Here is a 17562-nt window from a genome sequence, read left to right on the forward strand (position 1 = left end):
GACCTAGGTGGGAGGCTTCCTGAGGAAGAGAGAGTCCTGTCCAGTGAGAGATGAGAAAACTAATATTGTCCATTTTATGGTCCATATCATTCATACCACACCTGGGTTACCTGGCTAATTTGGTCACCCACTGAGTGAATACCTACTCAGGGCCACTATGAACTAAATACTAAGGATGCAAAAGTGGACAGAGTACCTGTCCTCATGGAGTTTATAGTCTCATGGAGATCAACACTAACCCAACAAATTGTTGTTTGAATGCAATATGATCGCTGTGGTAAGGGCTGTGGAAGAACAGGCACCTTTTGCTGTTGGAAATTATAATAGAGGAATGGCTCATTGACAGGTAAGGGGTGACCTCCCCAAGGAAGAGAGAATTGTACTGAAATCCAAAGTAAGTGTTGGAATTAACTAGGAGTAGAAATCTGGAAGTGGCGGTGGAGAGACAGGTCTGTACATCTGGGTCTCAAAGAGTCGTGCAAATGTTGAGAGATTGGGCTAAAAGGCTAGTAGCATCAGGCCATGCAGAACCCTGTTGGCCAAGTACAGGGCTTTGGTCTTTATCCTACTGAAGGATGGTAAGCAGGAAATGACATGAGATTTACCCTTTGAAAAGGTCACAGAGTGCCACAGCAGGCTGGAGGTATGCGGGAACCAGGTTTGGACTCTAGAACCTCAGGAATCCAGGTAGACAAGAGACGTGCCAAGAACAATAAGGCAGTCCCAGCCTAGGTTGCGCAGGTGAGCACCAGGAAGGAGGAGGCTGTAAGTGACTACTTCTGAGTCAGCAGCTGCTCGGGTCATGGACTGCTTAAGTATACCTGCCCAGGAAGTAACCACAGGTGAGACTAGGAAAGTAAGTTTACCTGGTGGGAAAGGAGGTTTAAAAAGGAGTGTGGGTTTTGTCAACCTCCCTATTCTAATTCTTGACTCAGAGAAGCCACAGCCTGCCCCTCTTCTTTTCTTCTGAGGGACTCTGGGTTCCATTTACTGTGATTACTCACATGATTAAGTTTAAATCATTTTGCTGTCTTTTTTTTTTCTATTGGTTTCAACTGCTCACTGTTCTTTTTCCTCTTTTCTTGTCTACCTTTGGATTAGCTGAATATCTTTTTACTGTCTTCTCTTTGGCTTATTAACTATAATTCTTTATTTTGTTTCCTTGGTGGTTACTTTAAGGTTTATGGTATGCATTGTAATTTATTGTAGTCTATCCGTATTAGAGTGGTATTACGTCATATAAGAACTTTACTTCCATTTCTCTTGTCCTGGCATTTTTGCTTTTTTGTCATACATTTTAGTTTTACATATGTTATAAACCATACTGCTTTGTTGTTTTTGTTTTCATAGTTATCTTTTAAAGACGCTTAACAATAAGAAAAAAATAATATATTTACCCAGGAAGTTATTACTTTTAGTGCTCTTCATTCTTATATGTAGATCCATATTTTCAACTGGTATATTTTTTCTTCTGCCTGAAGGACTTTCTGTAACATTTCCTATATTTTGCTGGTTATATAGCCTTCCTACTTTTGTATGTCTTAAGAAGTATATCACTTTTGCTTTTGAAAGCTATATTTTGCTGGTTGACATTGTTTTCTTTCATTACTTTAAAGATGTTGCACTGTCTCCTTAATGTATTATTTCCTACAAATAATCTGTAATCTTAAAAGGTCTTTGATCCTTTGTATTTGACATGTCTTTTTTCCTCTGAATGCTTTTAAGATTTTTATCTTGATTTATTATTGGCTTTGAACAATTTGATTATGATGTTTCGTGGTGTAGTTTTCTTCATGTTGTGTGTGTGTGTGTGTGTGTGTGTGTGCATGCACGCAAGTGTGTTTGGGGTTTGTTGAGATTCTTGGATCTGTGGGTTCTAGTTTTCACCAAATTTGGAAATTTTTAGCCATTATTTCTTCAAATACGTTTTTCGGTCTCTTCTTCTTTCCTCTCTTTAGGAGTCTCCAAGTATGCATATATTAGGTTACATGAACTTTTCTCATGGTTCACTGATGCTCTGTTAATTGTCTAAGTTATCTCCCTGGGTTTTCTTTTAGAAAGTTTCTATGGTAATGTCTTTAAATTCATTGATATTTGTTTCTGCCATGTCTAATCTGATATTAATCTCACCCAGTGTATTTTCCACCTCAGACATTGTAGCGTCTGGATGTTTAATTTGATACTTTTTATATCTTCCACGTCTCTATGTGACATTTGAACATATGAATTATCATTGTAACAACTGTTTTAATGTCTTTGCCAGCTCTAATATTTATGTCAGTTGTGTGTCAATTTTGATTAATTTTTCTCCTCTTTAGAGATTATATTTTTCTGCTTCTTTGCATGCCTGGTAATATTTGAATGTATGCTAGGCATTGTAAATCGTATCTTGTTGGGTGTAAGATTTTTTTTTTTTATGTCTGTAAATTTTATTGAGCTTTGTTCTATGACAAATTTAGGTTACTTGGAAGTGTTTTGGCCCTTTGGGTCTCGCTTCTGATTTTTTTAGGTGGGACCAGAGCTATACTCTGTGTAGATTTAATTATTTCTCACTACTAAGGTTTACCTTTCTGTGTACTCTACTGAAGCGTTTTACAATCTGACTAGGAGAGACCTATCCGTGTGAGTACCAGGCACTATTACCTCTAATCCTTTCAAGTAGCTCCCTAGCTTTAGAAGGTTTGAATACACACATGTGCTTACCAGTACTTAGTTGGTTGCATGAAGGGAAGGAACAGTGTGCAAGTCCAGAGTTCTCTCTCTGTGCAGGTTTGTCTTCCCTGGTGTTCTGTCTTGTGAACTGTAGCTGCCTTGGTCTGTCTGGACGCTCAGCTGTGTCTCCTCAGCTCAGGAACTCTGCCAGGCTCTGTCTGGTATCCCCAGCCTGTGCTGTGGCCTGGAAACTGTCTATAGTACAGAGGAACAATCATAGGGCTCGCCCTATTTGTTTCCTGCTTCTCAGAGATCTGAGAGCTGTTCTTCACTGGCTGATGCCCAGTGTTTTGGAAACCATTATTTCCCATATCCGTGTATTTTTTTTTGGTTAGTTAGGTTGGGAGGATAAATCCTCCCATTACTCTGTCTAGGCCAGAAGTGTAATAAGTTCCTTGCTGCAAAGCTTCAGTGTCATTCTATAGATGATGCAGAAGCATCAGACTTGGAGAAGTTGATAATCAGTCCTGCGTGCCCAGAAAATAATACTGGTAGTGTTTGGAGGTGGGACCAAGGAAGGTCAGAGGTGGGTAGGCTTTGCAGAGTTCTGATAACAGGCAGCGAACACTCAGAAAAGGTATGAATTTGAGAAACCCTAAAATCTTCTATGGGAAATATCTATCCTAACATAAAAGGCAAAGGTCCAAGCCTACATATAGAAACATCACGTGAAGTATTATGTTAAGAATCTGCAGCATTCTATGTGCCCTGACAACCCATACTGAAGGCTGCATTAAGGCAGAAACCATGTTTTCCAAACACGAGGTACTTTAACACTCTTAGAACTAGAGAGTGAGGGACTCATCAGAAGCATCCCCGAGGGCCCTGCCAATTCCAATGGCTGGAGAATCTGTGGACTTACGTAACCTCAAAGGGCTTCCCGGTGGCTTCTCTTGTTTGGACAACATTTTAGACTATTTTCCATGAGAAATCATGATGTTTTATTCATGTGCATTTGTAAACGTTGTGAATAGCAGAGAATATTTTAGGGTTTTAGAAGGCAAATCTCCACATGTGCTTATCACAAAGCCTTTGAGTTTTCAAGTCACATTGGAATGATAATATTTTTCTTCCAAACCACAGTCCAAATCCAGCTGGGATCCTTGTATTTGAACATTGTGTTTCCCTAAGTTACTGGTGTACTTATGCTAAAATAATATATTTAAGATCATAAAATGGGGAATGAAAAAGCACAAGCCATAGTCGAACAAAATCAGTCTGGAGAAAACGTGCCCTTCCCACTTCAAAAAGCTGGGCTTAAATGCAACGACTTTAACCTTGCAGTGAGGGAAGGCTTGTCCAAGAAACAAGGATGCAGGGAACATTGAGATTCGTGTTGGAGAAAGACCGTTAGTTATGTCTCAGCATTCATTGCTCTGGGGTGGGGGGGGGTGGGGGGGGTGGGGGGACAGTTGTAGTCCTAAAGATGATCTCCCTGTGATCAGGGATGAGGACAGCAGAGAACAGTGGTGGGTGCCAGCAGCTGTGTGCCGGCTTCCTATCACTGTAGGACCCTGGGGCCAAAGCCACGCTTTTACCTAGAATTCTAGTAGGCTTTCAGAAATACTTGCAGACCATCCTTCAAGGTTTCTACTGATAACCCTGTAAGGGAACTTCCCGGAAATATAAACACCCTTAGACACAAACCCTTTACAAAGGGAATGTGGACCACCCACAAAAATAGTTACCTTTCAGGAACTTAAATTCAAGAAAGATGAACTGATAATTTCTCAAACATTTAAATACAGTATAGCCACTGAATAGCTGATTTCATTTTGAAGAGGGAAAGGGGTGAATAAGGTGGTGGGAGAAAGGAGGAAGAATTATAGAGAACATGGTAGAACAGCAAATCCCAAATCTTCCTTTAGTGTGGTTACTGATAATATACGTTCGACACCATAAAACAATGAACACGTTGGCTACTTTAACAAGACTGTAGCAAAACTCTTATCCCTTGTGTGGTGCTTTTTGACGCTGGTATGGTGAACTGTACCCCCTTCCTTTAACTGGAACGCTCTTCACTTCCTTTGCCATCCTTGCTGATGCCCTTGGGAGCATTGTGTTTGAAGGCTGGCATGATGGCGGTAGAGTTTCCTGTGGGGGGCCGGGCCCCGGTGCCCGGCTGAGACCGGGTCGAGCAATGTTCCCCGTTGACTCAAGCCAACCCGGTGGTTCCCCCTCCCATTCATGTGGGAGGCCGGGCCCCGGCGCCAGGCTGAGACCGGGTCGAGCAACGTTCCCTGTTGACTCAAGCCAACCCGGTGGTTCCCCCTCCCATTCCCTCACTTTCAAGGGCATACGAAAGCCTTGTCAAGGCTGAGAAAGTTAATTCCTGAAGCCTGTGGTCTGCAGGTGTTGGCAGTAATGCTACCTCCCTTTTTCTATCCCGAGTCAGATAGACACAAACATGGGAACTGTGTCTTGCTAGCAATCTATCAACAAGGTCTTGTGACCTGTTCAGAAAGTTCACAAGGTACACAGAACTAAATGTTTTGGCTGGCAATGATCATGTGAAACCTGTTTATTCTTAGAATGACCTGATCCATAAGAGTCTTATATTATAAAAGATTGTGTACAGCAACAATAAAGCCGTCACTTGGGCCATCAGCCCAGGGGACCCTCCTGTTCCCAAACTTTCTCTTCTCTCTTTTTTCTTGCATTCCCCTACCCTCAGGACCCTGACCTCGGTGTTTGTCGCGCCGGCCGCGACAGTTTCCACTGAAAGTTACAAAGCTGGTGGGATCTGTAAGTCCAGTTGCCGGCTGAATATGGCTGAGTAAAAGGAGGATGCCACCAGGGGAATATAAACAGTGCAATCAGAACCTGGTTTCATAATTTTGTTAAATACCCAAATGAAGCCTGTTTTACACCAGATGGAGGATTTTAAGGATTAATGATTTTTTAAAACGGCTTTATAATTGCATACACTTATTTTTGATACAAATATGCTCTCTATCACGTGGATTAAAACTACCATTCAATTGCTTTCCAGTCTTCCTGTCAAGATGACAAATGACCCATATCAGAAAAGTACCAGCTGGCAGGGCTGTCAGCTTATAATTTCACCGCTACAGGAAGGGTGGTGGCAGCGGCTGCCGCTGCAGGGTCTTTGCCCCTCCAGGAATTGGATTTCTCTGTGGAAAATTATCCCCTACCATCCAATGTGCATGGGCAGTTGGAACAAGAAGCAATCCTCTTACATAATTGGTAGAGTTTAATAGAAACTGGCTGCCCTTTCAGTGGTTGGCTGTTCTTTGCGAGTTGTGTTAGCTGAGAAGAAAATGGAAATCTACAATTTCTGAGAAGCTGGAATTTAAGTCATCCTGTAAACGCGGGATTGGCCAAACCTATTACTGAGCAAAGTGGTGAGATTGTTTACAATTGGTTTCAGGTTTGAGTTTGGCCAAGGATGCAGTGGCTGTGGGCTGGGTTTCTGATACTTGGAGAGAAGAGAAGCCTGTTCGGTACCACCTCTAAGGCTGCGTGTTACAGGATGGAAAGACACAGATTCATTCTCTTTGCAGGCCCATCAGAGACAATGAACTTTGCTGTGTCCCCCAGGAATCTTCCTTTTCTTGGTCGGCTGAGCACTCTCATGGGAAGTCTCTTGGCACCCCAACCCATGATCTGTAATTGTCATGAATGAGAAAGGTGAATCATGTTCTCTCTCATGTACACACACACATACCCATTGGAAGCATGTTCTTACTGCCTCTTATGACAACATGGAGAAGAGTCAGAGAACTTGGAAGATGTCCCAGAAAGCCGTTAGGACAAGGGCTGGCTAACTTTTTCTAAAAATAAAGAAGTGGTGTAGCTGAGTTCCAATAAAACTTTATTTATAGAAACAGGTCGCAGCTGGATTTGGCCCACGGGCCTTGGGTTTCCTATCCCTGGCTAGCCCTAGGCCCCAAATAAGGAAACTGAAAGTCAAAATGATCAACCTGGTCACATTGCTAGTAACAAGTCCAGATTTCAGGCACCTGAGACCCAATCAATTCCATTCCCACTGTCTTATACAACACTTTTTGTTCTTAAAGCCAACCCTCTTCCCTCTGGAGAGCTCGACAGGTACAAGGGATGAATTTTCAACTTACAGTCGGCACTGCCACCTGCATGCTTGTGGCTCTGGTGCCAGGTGCATGCCATGTGTTGGAGGCTGGGCTGTGTCGGGTTGCAGCTCAGCCTTCAGGGGAGACCAAGTGCCAGAAGGGCAACTCTAGCGTTCCCCCTTCCTGGTGAGTGGGAGCTAATGCTCTAATACACACCTCATACCTGCTTATATAGACCAACCTCAGAAGCCCCCAGTTAATTTCTAAAGATAATGTGGCAAATTCCTGCAGAGGGATAGTTCTACCTTCTAATGGAATTAGCAATATTCAGAACACTTTTCTGAGCCTTCTTGCTTGCTTCTTATCTAATATGCTCCAACACCACCCCCAGAACCTTGTCACTCGGTTGTTTATTCCTTTTAGGTAGTCAGACTTGTTTATCTCTATACTTTTACTCTTATTTTTTCTTCCAAATTTTTATTTAAATTCTAGTTAGTTAACATACAGTGCAATATTGGTTTCAGGAGTGGAATTCAGTGATTCATCAATTACATACAACACCCAGTGCTCATCACAAGTGCCCTCCCTAATACCCTTCATCCATCTAGCCTGTCCCCCACCCGCCTCCTTCCATCAACCCTCAGTTTGTTCTCTATCTTTAAGAGTCTCTGATGGTTTTTTTCCCTTTCTCTTCACCTCCCCCCCCCCCATATGTCATCTCTTTTGTTTCTTAAATTCCACATATGAGTGAAATCATATGGTATTTGTCTTTATCTGACTGACTTATTTTGCTTAGCATAATACACTCTAGCTCCATCAGTGTCATTTGTAAATGGCAAGATTTCATTCTTTTTGAAGGCTGAGTAATTTTCCATTGTGTGTGTGTGTGTGTGTGTGTGTGTGTGTGTGTGTGTGTCCATTCATCAGTTGATAGACTTTTGGGCTCTCTCCATAGCTTGGCTGTTGTTGATAATGCTGCTATATCCATTCATCAGTTGATAGACTTTTGGGCTCTTTATCCATTCATCAGTTGATAGACTTTGGGGCTCTCTCCATAGCTTGGCTGTTGTTGATAATGCTGCTATAAACATCAAGGTGCATGTACTGCTTTGAATCTGTATTTTTGTATCCTTTGGGTAAATACCTAGTGCAATTGCTTGATTGCTCTACACCTTTACTCTTTCTTTAGCTTGGCTCATGCTTCAAATATTTTACTCTTGTCTCATGAATCACACTTTTCTGATTTTGAATCAGTAGCCTAACTTTGTATGGACTATTCTCTGGTAGAATTTGAAGTAGAATTTTGAACTGTAAACAACTGTAGGGAAATATACAGAAGTCCAAATCTTCTTTTTACATTTTGTCTCATGACAGACTGAAAAATATTTTATTAATTTAAGAATTTGCAGATGAAATGAATGCCAGGATTCAGTTGGCCCATTTGTTGTCTCTTTCAGCATGAGATAAAGGAGACTGAAATGTCATTAGAACTAATTCTGCTAACTTTTTTAGGGATCGTTTGGTCACGATCAGACACGTACCCATGCTAACTTTTAAGCAAAGATCAAAATGAAGTTTACTGGAAGAAAATGGTGCAAACCACAGAAGACAAGCTGGGTGTCTACAAGGACCCAAACTACTAGGACCTGGCCTGTGGGGGCCAAGATCACCATCTGCATCTTTTTGGGGCTCTGGCTCTTGTCTTCTCATATCTCTGCAGTTTAAAAAGAAACTAGAAGCAGCCAAGTCTTCAGCTCAGGTCTCCAACTCTGAGTCCCATCCTCTTTGCTCTTTACCAGTGTCCACTACACTGGGCTTTGCAGGAGTAGCACAGGGCATCTCCAGATAACTCAAAAGTATCCAAAACAATGAAGATGCTGACCGTCTGGAGAACCCCTTCATCATTTCCCTTGGCTTCATATGTCGGGGCTCTACGTAAGAGAAGCATTTGAAAAAGGGGTTCTACTCTCTATTTTGTGCTCCCATAGAATCAGTACTGGGAAGAATTGATCAAACAACAAAACATCAAGAACTATAGTTTATAGGGCTTTTTTTTTACTGTTATACTTTATTTAGTGCAAATGAGGAAGTTGTCTTGTTTACCTTTAGAATGTGTTTCCTTTTAGTTTCTTAGGACAAGAGTCCATTAGTTTTCTGGCTCTCTAAATGTGGGACAAAACATTGACTAAAGCAGGGACCAGCAAATTATGGCCCTTGGGCTAAATCCAATAGCTATCTGTCAATAAAGTTTTATTGGAAGACAGTCATGACCATTCATTTACATATTGTCCATGTCTACTTTTGGGTGACAATGGCTAAGTTGAATAGTTGTGACAAAGGCTATGTGGCTTACAAAGTCTAAGATATTTACTACCTGGCCCTTTACAGAAAGCTCATTGATCTCTGGACTAAGGAGATATAAAACAAGAAAAATTTTTACTTCCGTATATCACAGAACAATGTCTCAGATGGCTGTGAAGCCAAAAGACTAACGGTGTAAATCTACAGGGAGGAAGCCATGTAGCCAACATCTCAACTTCATGGTGAAGTCTGGCCATGGACTTGTTTCAGGAGTATTAGTAAACCAGGGTCTGCCCAGGTGATGTGCTAGATCAAATGTTTTCAAGTACAGGTTGCAGTTCAAATAGTTTGACAGGAAATAAATAAGCTATAGGGGAGTGTGAATTACAACCAGATTCTGGGTGTATGTTATTGGAACATCACAAACTATGGGTTGAATAGTATCCTCTCATGCCTTGCTGGAGCTCTTGAGTGTTCCAAGGTAAAATCTGACAAAAAGTAAAAAGAAAATATGTACTTGACAGGTAATGAGAATACAACTTTTAGGTGGCACACTGGATGATTCAGAAAAGAATTTTTATATTTTTATTTTGAGTATTAAGGAACAAAACTTGCTTGAGGTTGGCAGGAAAAAGCTGTGTTGGTTTCCATGACAAAGTATAGCCACTGCTTCTCTTCTGTGTTGTCCTTTGAAGATGCTGTCAGAGCAAGTGGACTATCCAATGGCATCTCTAAGGGAATATATAGCCTGAGTCACCCGTTCCTTCTGGTACCTGGTCAGCACCCCCCGTCTCTTACCTAAGGGGAAGCTTTCTCCTTATCCGATTTACATCTTCATTTTAACCTGATTTTAATGTGCCTTCATTTTGACCTGACAGACTTCCCATCTTATTAAGCGTTTTTTCCAAATGTCTCTTTATCATGTAGTTTACCTTTTTAACTGTTTTCTAGTTCTGATTTTAATATTTGAATAAGTTAGCTCTTTGTGTCCGTAATATCAATGATAATGATATTAGTTATAGCCTGGTATTCATCTATCAAACACCTCTTTATGAGCCAAGCATTTGAAATACTTTATCTCATTTGACCCTCATATCGGCCCTTGGGACATGAATATAACTATAATTTTTATTTTACAAATGATAATGAGGCTTAGGGAGATAAAATAATTAATGTATTCATGCATTCAACAAATATATACTTATGGCCTACATGTGCCTACCAGGCACATGTAGGCCATAAGTATATATTTGAGCAAATAATCATAAGCGTGAGCTCGTACTCGAGTAAAGGAGGCAGATAATAAAGAAACGAAACAAATACGTAATTCCAAAGTAGGCTGAGGGATCAATAGGAAAGAACAGGGTGAAGGACAGCAAGAGGTCACAATTAGCATGTGGCTGCCTGGTTCCTAAGTTTATCCAAACTCAAGCCTATCTCTGAGATTTCTGTTCTTGAATACCTCCCCATCCTTCCTCCCTCAGTGAAACATGCTAGCCTAGAGTTGGGTGGGATTTTGAGATCCCCTTGGTCCTGCCTAATTATCTTATAAGGTGAATTTGTCCCTTTTCTGTTTTTGTCCCTTTCTTCTTTGGGTATGGAGACCCCACAGTCTTTCCCAGAAGACTTTTCTACTATTTTTTTCTTTCTCGTTTTTAAACAGAGGAGCAAATTCCTTCCGTCTGTTTACATTATTTTATTCCTAGCAGGGAGTATAAGGTATTTAATTCAACTCAGCAAGAATTCAAGATGCCTGGGGCTTAGCAGAGTGCTCTCCACCAACATTTATTGAATAAGTGAATGGACTAGGCTTAAAAGAAAACACATTTAAACCAGACAGGATCCCTGTCCTCAAGGAGTTGACCACTGGCTGAGCAGACTGAACCAGAAACAGCTCCTTATAGTTTAAGGCAAGAAGAAGCAGGCGTTGATGAAGTCCACATAAGGTGGCTCTCCAAAATTTCTGCTCTGCAAAATTCCAAGAGATAGGGTTTGTTTTACGATTCCATTAAGAGCTCCCTTCAATGGTCAGCTCTAATCTGTAGCTTGTCCGTGAATTGTGTCTAATGATCTTTTGACTCAAAAGGAGGACAATTTTTTTTTCTTCAAAACTGAGATAAGGCTCTGCAAATCTTTGTCCAGGATGGATTTGACCGCCCTGTTCCCAGGGGCATACATTTGTTAGGGTGACATTGATGGCAGTAGTGAGCAGAGAGGTGATGGAAAAGGAGTGTGTACGTGTGAGACTTACTCAGCTATGGGCAATCGATTTAGTTATACGGTCGGTGTCCCCAGAGGCAGGGATTTCCATTTGCCACTATCAGCACCCCAAGGAAGGGGATGGATAGCTGCAGCTGAGTGTGTTATTTACGACCTGGACCACAGAAAGCTCGTTCCGTCGTGGGAATGTGTGTTCCCTTTACTCCAGCTCCGCAGAACTCTGACATTCTCAGGCCGCGAGCTCTTCTCTACATGAGCTTGTATTAATTTCCCAGGGCTGTTGGAACAAATGGCTGCAAACTGGGTGGCTTGGAACAACAGACATTTATTCTCCCAAATCTGAAATTAAGTGTCAGCAGGTGCCTGTTCCTCTAGAGGCACTTGTGGATGACCCATCCTTGCCTCTTCCAGCTTTTCCAGAGGTTGCTGGCAGCCCTTCGCCTTCACCTTATAGCTTATGGCTACACCTCTCCAGCCTCCTTCCCAGCGTGCCTCTGTGTCTTCCCATCTGTCTCTTGGTGAGGACACCAGTCATTGACCTTAGGGCCCAACCTCCTCCAGTATGACCTCATCTCGCTTGTATCTGCAGAGACTCTGCAAAAGCGATCATAGTCACAGGTATTGTGGGGTAGCACTTGAACATATATTTCTGGGAGACACAATACAACCCACACGCCCCTTGCTCCTCTGAAATGGACCTGGAATCTGAACGCTTCTCATCATCTCCAGGGTGACCACCCTGGTCCCCACCACTATCTTCTCTCTCCCGGGTGAACTGCAAGCCTCCTGAAGACTTGCCTGATTCCTCTCCCACTCCCCTCCGTCCACTCTCTGCCCCGCAGCCAGGGCAAGCTATCCGAAATACAGATCACAGTGTTTCCTCCAGGGACTGAAAACCAAAACAGAACCACCACCCCAAGTAGCCCTGCAGTGGCCTCCTGCTGATGCCGGAGAGGAACCAGGTGCCAACGTGGCCTCCTGTCGTTCACTGCTGCTGCCTTCTGCTGCTCAGATGCCCCGAACGGCCTCCTGCCTCTGGTCTTGGGCCCCTGCCGTGGCCTCTGCATGACCTCTATAAGTCTGGCTCCATGTTCTGGATCTCATTTCATATGGCACCTTCAGGAGAGATCTAGAACATTCATCCTGCCCCCGACTCCCCATCGGCTCCTCTCATCTTTCCAACGCTTGCTTTTCCTCACAGCAGTTGTAACGGCTGCATCGTCTTGTTGATTTACTTAGATGTTGGCATCTCTGCTTCCCACTAAACTGTCGATCCCATCAGGCTGTAGCCTGGTCTCTATGTCCCTTCGTGTCCCCGGTGCCTGGACAGCGTCTGGCAAAAGCAGGTGCTGGAAATTATCCGTTGGGTGACTGAACAGAGGAACGAGCTGTGACTTTGCTTTCCTCACAAAAGAGCCTTTCAAGTAGCTGGTGATGTTTGGTTTTCTGATTTCCTAGACAGGAAGATCAAAAGAAGGCAGTGAGGGAGGAGTGGGTGATGTGAGAGGGGAGCAGAGGACCCTGTTGGTGAGGGAGGAGTCCAGGAATGGTCCAGAAAGCACGGCCAGAGGGGCGCCTGGGTGGCTCAGTCAGTTAAGTGTACAATTTCAGTTCAGGTCATGATCTCAAGGTTGTTGAGTTTGAGCCCCGCGTCGGACTCTATGCTGACAGCTCCGAGCCTGGAACCTGCTTCAAATTCTGTGTCTCCCTCTCTCTCTGCCCTTTCCCTGCTCATACTCTGTCTCTCTCTCGAAAAATAAATAAAACATTTAAAAAAAAAGCTCTGCCAGCGCTCACACGTGCAGCGGATGGGGGGGGGTGCATTTCATGGGGGGAAAACATGGCTGACCTCCCAACAACCCATGAAAACGTGTGCACAGTGAAGCTGCAGGAGCAGCAGGGACTGTGACCTGCCTGCTCCTGTCCCCACCTCGCTCTTGCAGTGACCCCCTCTTCTGGCCGGTCACCCGATGTCTTCCTGGTTTCCCCTTGAATTGCTCTGTAGGATTTCCAGCCTCTGTGCTGGGGGGGGGCCTCCCTCTCCTCACTGCCCAAACCACCAGTCCCTGAGGGGCCCTCTGTCCCTTGTCCCATGTGGAGCTGCAGGGAAAGGCCCATCCCCCCGCTCTACTGATCACGGCAGACATGCACGTGGCCCTTTCTCTGCTCCAGGCACTTGATAAACTCCCCACATTTCACCAAGTCACAGACCCTTTCCTCCCTCTCCACCTCTTAACATCCTGTGATCCGTGACGTGGTAAAGCCGGTGAGATCCAGCCTTCAATCCTGCCAGAAGCCCTGTGAGGACGGCACGATCACTGTCTCGCTTAGGGAAGGGGCACAGGGAGTTGATGTAACTTCTGGTATGTGGTAAAGTGGTGATCGGGCCGGAGCCCAGAGCCCAAGCTCTTCACGGTCACATTTTCTGCCTCACCTGGGCACCAGGCCACACCGTTATCTGCCCCTCCATCCTGTCTATCTTTGTGAGGCAGAGGCCTGTGAGTGAACATCTGCACACAAGCTCTTTCATCCTTCATAGTCCAACAAAAGTCCCCCTTGAATATCAACTTGTGCAGGTACTTGGAATGGCCACTGGGTCACCCGTTCCACAAATGCTCTGGCTTTGAACCCCAATGTAGCCTTTCCTGGAGACCTTACCTGTAAGCCCAGCACTTTTAGATGCTAAAGTAAAGGATCCCTTGACTGCAGTGACTTCATAAGAGGATATCCATTTTCTCACCTACCTAGAACTCCAGGGTCCTATCCAAGCTTAATCAGTGGCTTTGTGATGCTTCCAAATGCTCAGGTATAGCCATCCTCAAGGTGTGGCTCCCCTCGTTGGGGGTCGTGACTATGTACAGAGGAGAAGAGAGTCTTTATTTCCTTCTTGTCTCTTTTTATTTGGATCCCAAACAATAAGACCCCCAATAACCCTCCCCACCCCCACCTATTCCTAACACACCCCAGAATGTTCCATTGGCCAAGCTTGGGTCACCTGTTTGGACTGTAGCTGCAAGGCAGTCTGGGAAAACTAGTGCCCGGGCGTATCAGCCTGGATAGTGACTTGTGATAAGCTAGCACAGTTTTGTACAGTCATGGATGTTCAATGATGCTGAAATTGATTTCCCAGAAAGGTTTAATCGAGCTCATTATTCTCAAGATAAGCAGACAGGAAAATAGGCTATATATTTTAGAAAGCATTCACTTCTTCATGCTTAAAAATAAACTTTTCATCTTTGTCAGTTTTCTGGGAAATTCTTTACGTAGAACCCCTCATCCTCTGGCAATTTCACATCAGTTAGGTATTATGGTAAGCGAGTAAGTTGTTCTTCCAATTGGCCAATCATACCGAAGAAATCCTGGTAAGTGGTTACAGATTTCTGAGCTCTGACAAATTTATCCAGTCTGGTCAATTCTCAAACAGACTTCACGGATTGCTTTTAAGGCTTCTCCATTTTCTCCTTTCTTTTGATTTTTTTCAGGCAGAATAGAGAAAAATGGATAAAAACTGAAATTTAAGTAATGCCCAGACATTTTTGCTCTGGATGGGGTATTGGTGGAATGAAACACTTGAGACTCATGGTTTCAGAGAGTTTTGGGCTTATTCTTGGGTGGTTGAGTAAAACATGTCCATTTTTCTTGTGACTCTTAGGTGCCCATTAGCAAGTTGATAGAACCATTATGTTTTAGGGAATGCATATCAGACGTTCAGAAGTAGTTGCATTGTTTAGATGAATGATTAGTAGTTCATCAACAATGCTTACTATTTACATGACCTTGAGTATTTTTTCTTACAAGTGAGGAAACTGAGGCCCAGAAGACTCATTTGAAATCACAGGTGGTTACTGGCAGAAAATCATGAACTTAACCAAAGCACACTACTATGCCCCCACCTGGCTGGAAGTTTTAACGAGCATTGTAGTGTAATGACTTCTTTGCCCTTTCTCTCATTTCCTTCTTGTGTTCTGTCTGGAAATTCATGTGAGAAGCAGAAACACTATGACCTAAATAATATTTAATCATGAATAAGAGTCACAGTGGCCTCCTTATCTGTAAACTTGTTTTCTTCTAACCTTTATAAACGTACTGCCCAGAATAACTGAAGGTCTGGATGGGCCTGTACAATCACATTTAGTTACCTTTGTGACCTTCTCCTCGAAATTCTTATAAAGGCACATTTTCTAAGCATTGTGTACAGGGAAGGTGTACGATATAAGATTTCCGTCAAAAAGCACTCAAATAGTCTTCAAACAATTGATATTCAAATATGAACTGTTTAGGATCATAAATATTTACAAGGCTGACATTTGATAATTTTTTATGAAAGCTGAGATAACACTTTCGCTGCCACTTAAGGTTTTGGAGAGAAAGGTTGCCTTTGCTTTTTGGAGGTAAATGTGTTTGTAGTAGCCTTTGTTATTGATTGCCTCGTTGGTAATTTTCTTCTGTCGTAAGGCAGACACAAATGTCATTAACGTCTCAGAAAAGTGTGCCGGTAGAAGTCCCCCAAGGTCAGCTGAAAATCTTATTCATTCTCATAGCCCCTGCAGCATTCAGTGCTCTATCTAGTTAGCAAAAATGTGTATTGAGCCCCTTCTATGGGCCAGGCCCTGTGCTTCACTCTGGAGATAGCGATGAGGGAGACACATTCCCAAACTCTCAGATTTCATGGGCCTCAGCATCCAACATAACGGTGACCACGTCCCATTCAATACTTATCAAAATCAGCAAAGGAATGAAAGCTATTTTTCCTTTGGTTGTAACTTCGTTAGCAGGATATCACTTACACAAGTAAGATGAAGCTCTGTGATCCTCAGGTGCATTATCCAATGCTTACTACTCACCAGACACTATCTTACCTTATTACCTATCCGTGCAATAACTCTAGGAAGAAAGTAACTGTTGGTTACTTCCCCATTTTGGAGATCACAATTACAGGCCCAGAGAAGTTATATATACCTGGGCCAAAGTCACGGAGCTAGCAAGTGGAGGAACTAAATCGAAACCCAGGTGGTCTGACTTCTGAGTTATTGGCCACTGTACTGTGCCACCTTCCATTTTATCTGCTGTGTTCTCTTTTTGCTCATTGGCCAGCTGCTCTTGTCAATTTTTGACCATGTATTTGCAAACCTGTGTTTTCTCTTCTCCTTTGTGTTGTGGTTGGGTGCTCAATTGCTGAAGAGGCCTGGAGAAGGTTCAGCAGGAGAGGTATATGAGCAATAGATCCCCTCCAAGTCCTGCTGGAGAAAAACTTGATCTGGAGATCTGCCTCTCTGTTGAATGGGACCTGGTGATTTTAGAAGTTTTTAAAAAATGTTATTTGTTTATTTATTTTGAGAGAGAGAGAGAGAGAGAGAAAGAGAGAGAGACTGAGTCTCAAGTAGGCTCTGCGCTGTCAGCACAGAGCCCAGTGCGAGGCTCAATCCTACAAACCATGAGATCATGGCCTGAGCTGAAATCAGGAGTCAGACACTTAACCAACTGAGTCACCCAGGCACCCCAGGACCTGGTGATTTTAAAGGAGCATCATAAAGAATGGGAAGCCAGGGTGTGCTGAGCCAATTGCTACTGGCTGGTTTTCCAACTCTGCATCTGGTGGCTTCCTGTAGTTTGAAATTGGCCATAGTAGGAGTACTTACGCCATGGAAACTGGTAAACTGTACAGATCATGCCCTCCCCTCAACTAGAGCTAGTAGTTAGATGTTTACTAGCACATCCCTGGAGAAGACTGAAAGTCACCAAAAATCAGTTTAGATTCAATTTCTTTGCAACCAGCAAGATGTCCCTGCTCTGGAGGCAGGCTCCCGGATCCCAGCCACAGTCACTCCCTGGGTCCCCTTATCCATCCACACTGTTCTCCTCTGCCTTCTCAAATTCCATTCTGAAGCCGCCTCCATTCTTTCCATCTCCATCCCAATGCTTCAGCCCACTTATGGACTCCCCTCTAGACGGTAGTAACAGCTTCCTGACTTGTGCCTCTGGACCGAGTCTTGTTCTAACTAGCAACTGTCAACCCCCTGCTTAACCAAGGGGGTGGGGCTGTGATCTTTCTAGAACACAGGTTCCATCTATGGTCAGTCACCTATTTTAAAAGAAGACCTTAGTTTGTTGTTGAAACCTTTCAGAATTGGCTTCTGCTCTTTCTGTCCTGCTTCACCTTGGGCCGTTCCTCTAGTCTGCCCTACATTTCAGCCTCACTGAGCTCTGCTGATGGAAGGGGTCACTCTAAATCCCTAAAGGATTTTGCACAGAGCGTGATAATCCCACTCATCCCATT

The sequence above is a fragment of the Panthera leo genome, chromosome D2, assembly GCF_018350215.1.
Source record: "Panthera leo isolate Ple1 chromosome D2, P.leo_Ple1_pat1.1, whole genome shotgun sequence".
In the NCBI taxonomy this organism is placed as follows: domain Eukaryota; kingdom Metazoa; phylum Chordata; class Mammalia; order Carnivora; family Felidae; genus Panthera; species Panthera leo.